General features: G+C 34.3%; 1 long non-coding RNA gene across 1 annotated transcript in view; it reads left to right on the top strand.

Moving 5' to 3' along the window:
• Positions 1 to 10479, top strand: part of LOC147584043 (uncharacterized) — a 176489-nt gene extending 166010 nt beyond the window's left edge. The window contains exon 2 of the long non-coding RNA XR_015255110.1: positions 10159 to 10479. This is a non-coding gene — a long non-coding RNA (uncharacterized LOC147584043). The remainder of the gene's footprint in view (positions 1 to 10158) is intronic.
• Positions 10480 to 12536: the final 2057 nt, after the last annotated feature.

Genomic DNA, 12536 nt, shown 5'->3' with positions numbered 1-12536 from the left:
TATCTATCTACTATAAATAAAGTATTCCAGGTTCTTTGGTCCTCATTTTTACTTAAACAAAGCATTTTATTCTAATGGTGTTTGTTCATGGGTAATTTTTCCCTTCTGTCTGGTAAGTTAAGATTTGAATTTTGTCATTTAGATGCAGCAGTTTCCACACCATATTTCTGTTATAGATTTATACTTATTTTATTCATACTTCCCCATCCTTTCGATGATATACTTTTCTTAAATAACTGATTACAGACTTTGCTTTTATATTTCCATCTCTCTGAATGTCTGCAGCTTATTTTGGGAGATTTAATCATATCTATCTTGCTTTTTCTTTTCTTTTTTTTTTTTTTTGTAGGTTTTTTTTTCTTCATAAATTGAATACACCTGGGCAACCAGTGCGGGTGTGTGCGCGTGCGCGCGCGCACGCACACACACACACACACACACATTTATATATACATAGAAAACACTGGTTCCCTGAAAGCTAATTTTTGAAAATGCAAAAGAATACATTAACTATTGGTATTAATGAGTAAATATAGCAAGATCATATATCATTTTATAAAAGTCAACTGCATATCCTTAAAAAAAGCAATAGTCTAAGATTATGTGAAATTACTGAACAATCTAAGATAATACAAATTGGAAAAAAGTACCATATAAAATAATATCAAAACCAACAAAATATCTAGAAATAAATTGAATTTCCATTTGGTTACTTTTGTAGGTTCTCCAAAGTTCTCTATTTCTTCAACACACAAATGATAAATATTTTAAAGTTCTGTCTCACCATGCCTTTGTTTGGGTTTTCTGATAGTCTGTTCCCATTTGCCTTTTTTTTTTTCTCTTGGGTTTGATTTTGGTTTTTTATCATGCTTCCCCCCACCCTCCACCCTTTGGCCAAACTTTGTGTTGTAAAACTTATAGAAGCTCTGATGGATAAAATTGTCTTGAGAAATTTAAGGCTCCCCTTATTGCTAGCAACGTAAGTACTAGCAATTTACTCTTATCATTACGAGGGTTGATTTTAGACAACTGTAAGGTTGGTGTTCTTTTTCAGTTTTGCTTTCTTCACAGTATGTGATGCTTTGAGTGATTTACTAGAGCCAGTGTTTCTAAGTTCAGAGAGAGAGACAGAGAGAGAGAGAGAGAGAGCACATGAGCCGGGGAGGGGCAGAGACAGGAGAGTGAGAGAATCCCAAGCAGACTCTGAGCTGTCAGCACAGAGCCTGATGCAGGGCTTGATCCCTCAAACTGTAAGATCATGACCTAAGCTGAAGTCAGATGCTTAACTGACTAAGCCACGCAGGTGCTCCCACAAGAGATTCTTAAGTACAGAGAATAAACTGACAGTTGATGAGACTGGGGCAAATGGGTGATGGGCCTTATCCCTTGTTGGGATAAGCACTGGGTGTTACATGTAAATGAAGAATCACTGGGTTCTACCCCAAGACTACACTGTATGTTAACTAACTTGCAAATAAAAAAATAATAAATAAATAAATGGTTTAAACCTAAAATAAATAGTAAATATTTCAGACTTTGCAAGCTATAAAGTCTCTATGTTGCAACTACTCAACTCTTCCACTGAAGTGCAAATGCAGCCATGGACACCATGTTCATGAATAAGCATGACTGTGTTCCAATAAAACTTTATTTACAGATACAAAAAATTTAAAAAAACCCAGAAAATAGTAAAGTGATATTCCAAAGACATATTGAAATAAAGAAGCTATAATTTTCTGCTTCTCATATTTTCTAACCTTATTTTCTTAGTAAAATTAAAGGTAAAATAGCTCCTAAACGTAATACATTATGTAGATTTAGCATAACTAAGCACATATTTTAGTAAGCATATTAAAGAAGTTATTTTCGGGGCGCCTGGGTGGCGCAGTCGGTTAAGCGTCCGGCTTCAGCCAGGTCACGATCTCGCGGTCCGTGAGTTCGAGCCCCGCGTCGGGCTCTGGGCTGATGGCTCAGAGCCTGGAGCCTGTTTCCAATTCTGTGTCTCCCTCTCTCTCTGCCCCTCCCCCGTTCATGCTCTGTCTCTCTCTGTCCCAAAAAATAAATAAACGTTGAAAAAAAAAAAAAAATTTAAAAAAAAAAAAAAAAAAAAAAAAAAGAAGTTATTTTCAAACACAAAACATCAGATTTTCTATAGAGGGTTTTGGAACTACAAGTGCCTTATATAAATTCTACACAATCCCAATAACAGAAATCCTAAGAGTAAAATGAGAATACACACGAGCACACACACACACCCTTAAAAATCTGTTATTTTGTATTATAGACAAATAGACTTAATTTTATTTTGATCTGTTTTTTCAACCAATTATTTTCATGGTTTCTTATAAGATTTTTCAATCATTTCAAATAAGCAAACAAAACTGAACCAACAAACCTACATTAGTATCAGAAGTCAACATTTTGGTTCTTTAATTCAGTATAAGAGCTGACATATCCTTTTAAAAATGGTCTCCCAGGGGCGCCTGGGTGGCGCAGTCGGTTAAGCGTCCGACTTCAGCCAGGTCACGATCTCGCGGTCCATGGGTTCGAGCCCCGCGTCGGGCTCTGGGCTGATGGCTCAGAGCCTGGAGCCTGTTTCCGATTCTGTGTCTCCCTCTCTCTCTGCCCCTCCCCCGTTCATCTGTGTCTCTCTCTGTCCCAAAAATAAATAAACGTTGAAAAAAATGAATAAATAAAAAAAAATGGTCTCCCAATTTGGGTAAATAATTCATTTTGTATTCTTTATTCCACATTATTTAGGATGAATTCTCAATCACACAATGGATTTCATAAATTAGTAAACTGTGGCATGTTTATTGTGAAAACAAGAATACCAAAACAAAATATTTGTTGTGTGTAATTGACTTTATCCTGAAAAAAGTAGAATGTGTGTTACAGTAGTCAAGATAATACCAATTGCTCCAGTCACTTGCCTTTCTTATTTTAAACATGTGGCTTCCTAAGATTGTCAAGAAAATAAACAACTGACAGATGAGAATGTGTAGGAAGGCATACCAACATATGTTAGCAACTCAGTCAAGAAATGATTCACTGACATACTGGAAAGAAGAGCTGTAGTGAGTCATCTACATGAAAGGTGGAGGGAGAGGACTGGAAAATGTTTCTTGCTCCCGGCTATCACTTCCTCCTTTGCATGTTGGCTAGCATTAATTTCTGCCAAAGTTAAAGGCCAAATCATGTCCTAGGGTAGGCATCGGGCATGGTGGAGTGAGAGTTCTGGTAATGAAAGAGTAGCAGAACATTGCAATAAAGATATGTCATGATTCAATTATCTATATTATTTAGGGTAGATGGACTACTTCAATTCGAATTTTTTACACGTTGCATTTGGATGCATTGAGAGATCAAATTGTTTCAAGGAGTTGCTATATCTCTAGAAGATTTATTCCATAACAATATTAATAATAATTTAACATGACGAATACTTTTTAAAGCCCTAAAATAAACACTCTAATGCCATTTATTTACAGAGCTATTTTCCATAAAAAAGAAAGAAATCTTGACTTTTATGACAACACAGATGGACCTTGAGGGCATTGTGCTCAGTGAAATAAGCCAGACAGAAAGACATATAACATATGATCTCACTTACATGTAGAATTTAAAAACAAACTAAAGCAAACTTAGAGAACAGATTGGTGGTTGCCAGAGGCAGGGGATGGGGGTTGGCAAAATGAATGAAGGGGGTCAAAAGGTACAAACTTCCAGCTATAAAATAAATAAGTCCTGGATATATAATGGACAGCATAATTAATACTTTATTGTATATTTGAATGTTGCTTAAAGAGTTGATATTAAAACTTTTCATCATAAGAAAAAAATTGTAACTATATGTGGTAATGGATGTTAACTGCACTTACTGTGGCAATCATTCCACAATATATACATAAATATTGAATAAGTATGTTGCACACTGAAACTGATATGTTTTATGTCACCTATGCCTCAACAAAAAAGATAATAAAAGTTGTTTTTGTATTTGAATAATGCATCCTTTAAAGAAGAAATCAAAATATACAAATTAAGATATGAAACAATAAAGAATACAAATAACACTGGGAAAAAATAAATAAAATCAGTATCACAAATGTTAAATAATGACATTTTCAATGAAATATATTGTAAAATAAGTTAATCCTTGTGTATGGAGTCTTAAATGTGAGACTTGATAAAGAATGAATGCATGATAAACTATTGATTTCAATTATTTTTCACATATTTCCTCAAAATTATTCATAAATATTATTAGCCTATGCACTGATAAATATTTTTTAAATATTCACATTAAGGAAAATCATTTAGTGTGAAACATAAAATTTGACTCCCATATGTCAATGTTAATTTAAATTCTCTACTGCTAGTGTCTATTAAAATTCTGTGAAGAATTTATAAAAGAAGAATAGTAAAACAATGATTATTAGTTCCATTTTCATATGATAATCACTATGAAAATATTATTTTGGATATATCCTTTACTTATGTGTATATATACCTTTGTGTGTGTGTGTGTGTGTGTCTGTGTGTGCGCGCGCGCGTGTGTGTGTTTTCTTTTCCTTATGAGTTAAAATAAAGGGCCCACCTTGTTCAACTTAATTGTAGTGCAATTCATCAAGTATGAGCTTAGGGCATGAACTTCACAAGGACTTAGACTTTGAGAAATATTTCTGAAAATTCTGTTCCAGGATAGAGATTCAAGTACTAAATCCAACTGTTCAGGAAAGGAATCGAGTGGACTATGGAGATACTGTATTCACAGTGGAAACCTAAGAATGCTCTGTACCCTGGAGGTAGCATATCTTAAGATAAGTCAATTATAAATTATGAAACTTGATTCAGTTCCTTTCTTTGAAATTAAGTAGTCATATCAACTGATTAAATGATTTAATGAAATGTGAAACCTGGAGATGGCATTTTCACTGCCTACAATGCAGAAATAAACTCAGTGAATTGCTTTGGAAATCTTTAATATAGATATAAATCCAAGAATTATATGTGCAAGAGATAAATCCTCTCATTATCTTTTCCCCATGGACACTTTTAATACATGTGTTATCTTTTTTTCATCTTATACAAAACTGCTTCAATTTTTTATGCATTCTATAATACACTGAACAATGTGGGGAAATGATTTTTTAATATCTCAACAGCAAGTTCCAGTGACAATGGGTTTGTTATTTTAACATGGACTGCAGTTTCTTCTTCTTTCTTTTTTAACTGAAACAAACACCTTTATTAATCACAGATAATTTCAAACTTTGGAAGTCACTGTGAGAGAACCTATGAAAAATTACTATATATAATTTATCAGAAGGGAAGGTGGGCAGAGATGGGCTAAATGGGTGATGGGTATTAAGGAGGGCACTTATCATGAGCACTGGGTGTTCTGTATAAGTGATGAATCACTAAATTCTACTCCCAAAACTAATATTATACTATATGTTAACTAACTGGAATTTACCTAAAAACTTGAAATAAAACAAAACCAAAAGTAAAGAAATAACATACCTATTTGCTTTGGAACTTCAGAAGAATAAGAAAAAATAATAGAGTTAACTAATAATACTACAGAGCCCTGCTGTCCTACAGATACAGTGGCCATGAGCCACATGAGACTGTATGAGTTTAATTGACTTACACTTAAATTAAAAAAAAATAACTTTTACAGTCACACTGGCCACATTCCATGCACTCAGTAGCCACATGGGTCTAACAAATATGGTAGACGACAGGGCAGATATAGACATCTCAGGACAGTTCTTTCTACTAAAATAAGCCTTAATAAGATTTCAAATCAGCATGATATTTTTAATATTGAGTTCATTAACATAGTTCTTGAAGTTTCTGAAATACAAAAATCTGTAATCAGAATGAAAGTGAGGTGAATTAAAGCAAAGATTCAAGGATTAGATGTTGATTTTTAAAATTATCTGGACAATATATACAAATTTAGTCAATATTCTTTTTCCGTTTAGAATTTTACTGATTAAAATTACATTCACATTTTTATTTGCAGTAGTTTTATATACAAGATAATTCAGTTAGAATCACCTCACTCTAATCAAATTTCAGGTTAGTTGCCTCTCACACAGTGGATGGCAGTCCTTGCCTTCCAAAGGGTAAAAGTCCATTTGGTATGAGTAGTTACTTGTGAAAGTCTGACTGGAAATTATAGGTCTAGGTTAGAAAAATTAAATTTGCTTCTTATTTGTTATGATTATTGGGTATCAATATAGAGTACAATTATTCTATGAATTTTTAATACCGATTCAGAAAATGCAGAAATACAGAATATTAAACATGAGTCTAATGTCTTTGAGTATCTTCCCAATGAATAAAACTATTAGGCGTTAGCCCTTGTAATTAAAATTCAGAAATTTAGCATTGTATACAAAATTCATACTATTTTATTTTTAAATTCCATTTGTTATTTAGTTCTTTAAGTTGGTGACATATACTCAACCCTTCAGATCTTGCACTATTCAATAGAAGATTTTAAACAGTGCAAAGCATGTGCATTGGTCAGTTTAATAACTCAGGGAAAATCTGAAAAGCTGATTTAGAAGATTATAAAGAACTTTATAATTCATTCTCAATATGAGACAGCGGTTTCTCTTTCAGGTAAGTGGGTGCAGTCAGAAATTTTGAACTGGGGATAGCTTAAGTAGTCTTTACTTCCTTGTAATGGAATCGTAAATCTGCTAACAACATTCTATAATATTGATTAATTCACTGTGAGCTTCCAATCAAATGAAAGGATGGAGTGTTTCAGGAAACCTTACAATTTTTACTTATTAACATTTCCATTTTTGTTTAATTCATGCTGAAAATCTCACTGTTTCACCAGGAGATCAAAGTAAATTGCTACAGAATTCAATCTGAGAGTCTGTGAAGCAATTAAACACTAAAACAGACAAGCAGTAGGGGACTCTACTGCTCAGGAGAATAAATTAGGAAAGATGTTAACACAGTTAACTTAAAAAGAAATTTTAACGGCTAGGCTCAGATGGAGAGTTTGTGAGTCCAACAAAACCTCAGAATGAGTGTATTCTAGAATTGTACTTAAAATTTAATTAGATCTCAAATAGAATATTATGAACACATGCTCTATTTAAGTGGAATCTTGGTAATTTTTGATTATATAATCTCTCTTGTGGCATAACACAATCCAGATTAGATGCATAATAAAAGCTGTACATGTTTTATATGTAGTTTAAAAGACTCAAATTTTAAATGTGAGGCAATGTATTAAGCAAGTGTGCATGTGTATTTCCTTATAGCTTTTTTTTTTTTAATTTAGCAATCACGTACTGGATGTTTACCATATAGCTGCATCTAATCTAGGAAAACAAAAGACAGAATCCCTGGTTCTTGTCATTGATTAGAATATAGTCCCTTTGGGGAGACAGTCATTCATAGAGAAGGATTGTGGGGCAAATATAATCTAAAAATGAAGATAATTTTCCTAAAACATTGAAGAAACTACTAATAATCAGTTTTAACTAAGTATTGCCTTTACCCATTAGCTTTATATTTGCAAATGGCTCCTCCAATTATCCAGCCTAAATCTTATGGCTCAGCCTAGACCTCACACATGAAGTCTTATAACTCAACCTCAAGTTTCCAGCCTTTCCCCCAACAAAATTATTTCAAATGGTGATGGATTTCAGCCACTCTGACTGGCGTGAGGTGGTATCTCAGTGTGGTTTGGATTTGTATTTCCCTGACGAGGAGTGACGTTGGGCATCTTTTCATGTGCCTGTTGGCCATCTGGATGTCTTCTTTAGAAAAGTGTCTATTCATGTCTTCTGCCCATTTCTTCACTGGATTATTTGTTTTTCAGCTGTGGAGTTTGGTGAGTTCTTTATAGATATTGGATACTAGCCCTTTATCCGATATGTCATTTGCAAATATCTTTTCCCATTCCATCAGTTGCCTTTTAGTTTTGTTGATTGTTTCCTTTGCAGTGCAGAAGCTTTTTATCTTGAGGAAGTCCCAATAGTTCATTTTTGCTTTTAAAAAATGTGTGAAGATGTGTCAAGTAAGAAATTGCTGTGGCTGAGGTCAGAGAGGTTTTCTCCCGCTTTCTCCTCTAGGGTTTTGATGATTTCCTGTCTCACATTCAGGTCCTTTATTCATTTTGAGTTTATTTTTGTGAAGGGTGTAAGAAAGTGGTCTAGTTTCATTCTTATGCATGTTGCTGTCCAGTTCTTCCAGCACCATTTGTTAAAGACACTGTCTTTTTTTACATTGGATATTCCTTCCTGCTTTGTCAAAGATTAGTTGGCCATACATTTGTGGGTCCAATTCTGGAGTCTCTATTCTATTCCATTGGTCTCTGTGTCTGTTTTTGTGCCAATACCGTACTGTCTTAATGATTATAGCTTTGTGGTAGAGGCTACCGGGATTGTGATGCCTCCCACTTTGGTTTTCTTCTTCAATATTACTTCAGCTATTTGGGGTCTTTGTAGTGAACAAATCAGGAGACTATAGATGCTGGCAGGATGTGAAGAAACAGGAACCCTCTTGCACTGTTGGTGGGAATGTAAACTGGTGCAGCCACTCTGGAAAACAGTGTGGAGGTTCCTCAAAAACTTAAAAATAGATCTACCCTATGACCCAGCAATAGCACTGCCAGGAATTTACCCAAGGGATAAGAAGTGCTGATGCATAGGGGCACTTGTACCCCAATGTTTATAGCAGCACTCTCAACAATAGCCAAATTATGGAAAGAGCCTAAATGTCCATCAACTGACGAATGGATAAAGAAGATGTGGTTAATGTATACAATGGAATACTACTTGGCAATGAGAAAGAATGAAATCTGGCCATTTTTAGCAATGTGGATGGAACTGGAGAGTGTTATGCTAACTGAAATAAGTCAGGCAGAGAAAGACAGATACCGTACATTTTCACTCATATGTGGATCCTGAGAAACTTAACAGAAGACCAGGGGGGAGGGGAATGGGGGACAAAAGTTACAGAGAGGGAAGGAAGCATACCATAAGAGACTCTTAAATACTGAGAACAAACTGAGGGTTGATGTGGGGCGGGGGAGAGGGGAAAGTGGGTGATGGGCTTTAAGGAGGGCACCTGTTGGGATGAGCACTGGGTGTTGTATGGAAACCAATTTGACAATAAATTATATTTGAAAAAGAAAGAAAAAAAGGGTCATGTATTATAAAAATATCTTTCTAAAATGATTCACTTAAGAAACACTTAAAGGGATTCCTATAGGTTTATAAGACCACTGCTAAAACTTGACCAGTCACCAGAATCATATGAGGTTTTGAAAAATACATCTATTATCCAGACCCAGAACAATAGGACTGAAATCTCAGAGAAGGATCTTTACAATAAACAAGTACTGTATTTGAGGTATGATTTCCTAGTTGTGAAAAGCATTGGTTAATTCCAGTTGGTGCCCAGTCAAAAAGCCACAGAAGTTAAGAAAGAAAGAAAGAAAGAAAGAAAGAAAGAAAGAAAGAAAGAAAGAAAGAAAGAAAGAAAAGAAAAGAAAAGAAAAGAAAAGAAAAAGAAAAGAAAAGAAAAGAAAAGAAAAGAAAAGAAAAGAAAAGAAAAGAAAAGAAAAAGAAAAGAAAAGGAAGAAAATTTAATGTAAGACATTATTAACTAAATAGAAGATTCTTAATCTAGACAACTGAAAGGTAAGAGAATTTTAAGGGATCATTGAAGTATAAACTGCAAGCAGCATCTGCTTAAGTGCTGAGGACATAAACTAAAGTAGTTGTAAGAACAAACTTAGAAATTTCTAAAAGGGCCCCCCCCCCTCCCCGAGCTGAAACTCAGAGCTCAGAAGTGGAGGTGATACCCTGGGGCTGGAGCTATTATCTCTGAGTTCAGAACCCCCCCTTCCTCCCCCCAGTCCAGAGTTGACACTCACACCTTTGAGGAAGGGCACCTGCTGGCTGGTGTGTGTGTCTCTGAGGCTGAACACAGTGAGGCTGGCTGTGCACACTAGAAAAACTGGACTTGACTCATCAACTGTTACAAAAAGGAATTGCTGCCCCTGAGATAAAGAAGCACTGCTGGACAGCTGCCCATTGAATGAGGAAGCCTACAAGGAATCCTTAAGAAGTACACAGAAGTAATTCTCATGTTTCTTTTACACCCTTACAGTCTCTGTCTCGTACTTCCTGTTGGCACTGCCTTGCATAAACCCAGCTGGAAAAGAAGAAATGTGGTTATCAGAATCCTAGCAAACCAAAAGAGAGTATAGAATGGTGAGTTTGGAGCGGAGAAACAATTGCTTAATACCTGGAGCATCAAGCCAACTGATGAAACAAAAAGATGCATTAGTATCACAACAGCCTGCATAATTTGCACATGATCTGTCTTTAAAACGCAGGTCCTCTCAAACTTCCATCTGTATATAATCTCTCCTAAATGATTTAACTATTTAAACATGTAATTAAATATAAAAGACCTTTTCAAACCATACTATATTTGTCCTCTTTGCTTTACCTACCTACCTGTCCAGTTTCAACTCTCCATAAAGGCCATTTTTACACATATTTTGCAACAGCATTAAAATTTATAAATACATATACAAATATAATCTACAATATATGTGCATATAAACATATGTGCACATACATATGAAAATAAAGAAATATATGTACATACATACCATATATTTGTGTAATATTTTGTGCTCTTAATATTTTGTATAGCTTATTCTGTTGCAAGATTACAACCTTTCTGCCTACCTCACCGCCATTAAGCTATAACATCCTTGAGAATGAGTCATGTTGTCTCTCATTTCCAGGCCTAGCAAACTGCCTGGCATGTGGCAAGTAATGAAATTACTTTTTTTAATTAAAGAATCAATTAATATATCTAAAAGAAGCCTACATTGAAGAATTTAGATAATTAAATAGGTCTCTCAAAAATGACGAGTATTTCCCTGGTAGTATTTCTGTAGGAAGAATGCCAAGAGCAAAGGCAGTCATAAATAGACAGACTCAATCAAAGGTAGACAGATTAGGTGCAAAATACCTTACACAAAATCTGTTTTTAATCATTAGCACAACTCTATGTAAAAAGTCAATTTAACTGTGAAGAAGAATAAAAAGCCATGATAACAAAAATAACAACAAAAAAGCATTACTTTAATTTGTGAATTACAATGATAGAAAAATGCATTCATTCATAATGAAATTTTTATACATTTTTCTCATTAATCTCTACTAATCCTTACAGAGTATGTTGAATGTGCAAGACAGGATATGAAATGTAGAAAATATGGTTGCATTCAACATGAAAAGGAAAAGTAATTCTGTATGTAATGAATCTTTTTGTTTAAGCTGAGCTGTGAATAAGTATTTTTTTATGGAGATTGTAGTTAATGTAACTTTATTAATAAAATTCCCAAATGTGTAAAAACAGGACAGGAAACACCTCCCACCTTCATGCCATGGAAATATTTTTTTAATCTAACAATTATACTACTATAATTTTTCAGTATATATATATATTTTTTTCAGTATATATATTTTAGTATATATATATATTTTTTTTGCAAAACTTATTTCAATGTAAACATTACAATAACCTTATGTGTACTTGTTAGAGATTTTTATTTCCAGAATTCTACAGCACTGACTAGTTAAGAAATTTGCCAGAGCAACAAATTACTTAAAGTGGGAAAATACATATTTTTTAAAACCTTTCATTAAACACCTTTGTTGAACTTTAAAGGAAAGTATCTTGTTTTAAACAGAAAGCCTGGCTCTACATAGTTCTTTAGGACAATGAAACTGTGTGTCAGTACAAATGGCAACAAAATGAGAATTCATGGTGAGAAAATGATTCCTTTTTCTCTCTTTCTGTCTCTTCTCTTTCTGTCCTCAAAGACATATGCACAGTAATACTGAAATGAAACTTGTTATGAAAACACTGGAAAGGGATCCAGAAATGTATTCCCATTAGAATCTAATTCAAGCATGAAACTCAAGAAGACCTGTATTTTCAGATCCTCAGAAATCTTGCCATTCTCTAAAATGAAATGACATGTTGGAAATCATCAAATTTTTAAAAACCACTTGAATTGTTGCTCTTAGTAAATCACACTTTGGAATGCTTAAGATTCCTTTGGATAAATGTTGCTCTACTAAAGTGTGATTTGGTGGGAATGCAAATCAGTGCACCCATTCTGGAAAACAGTGTGGAGTTTCCTCAAAAAAATCAAAAATAGAAATACCCTATGACCCAGAAATAGGGATTTATCCAAAGGATACAGGAGTGCTGATGCATGGGGGCACTTGTACCCCATGTTTAGAGCAGCACTTTCAACAATAGCCAAATTATGGAAAGAGCCTAAATGTCCATCAACTGACGAATGGATAAAGAAGATGTGGTTTATATATACAATGGAATACTACTTGGCAATGAGAAAGAATGAAATCTCTCTTATTTGCAACAACACGGATGGAACTGGAGGGTGTTATGCTAAGTGAAATAGGTCAGGCAGAGAAAGACAGGTATCATACGTTTTC

Source organism: Puma concolor, chromosome A1, assembly GCF_028749965.1.
Source record: "Puma concolor isolate L17-30 chromosome A1, mPumCon1.1.hap2, whole genome shotgun sequence".
NCBI lineage: Eukaryota > Metazoa > Chordata > Mammalia > Carnivora > Felidae > Puma > Puma concolor.
Note: the sequence above shows the minus strand (reverse complement) of the source record. Positions and strands in the feature narration are given on the sequence as shown.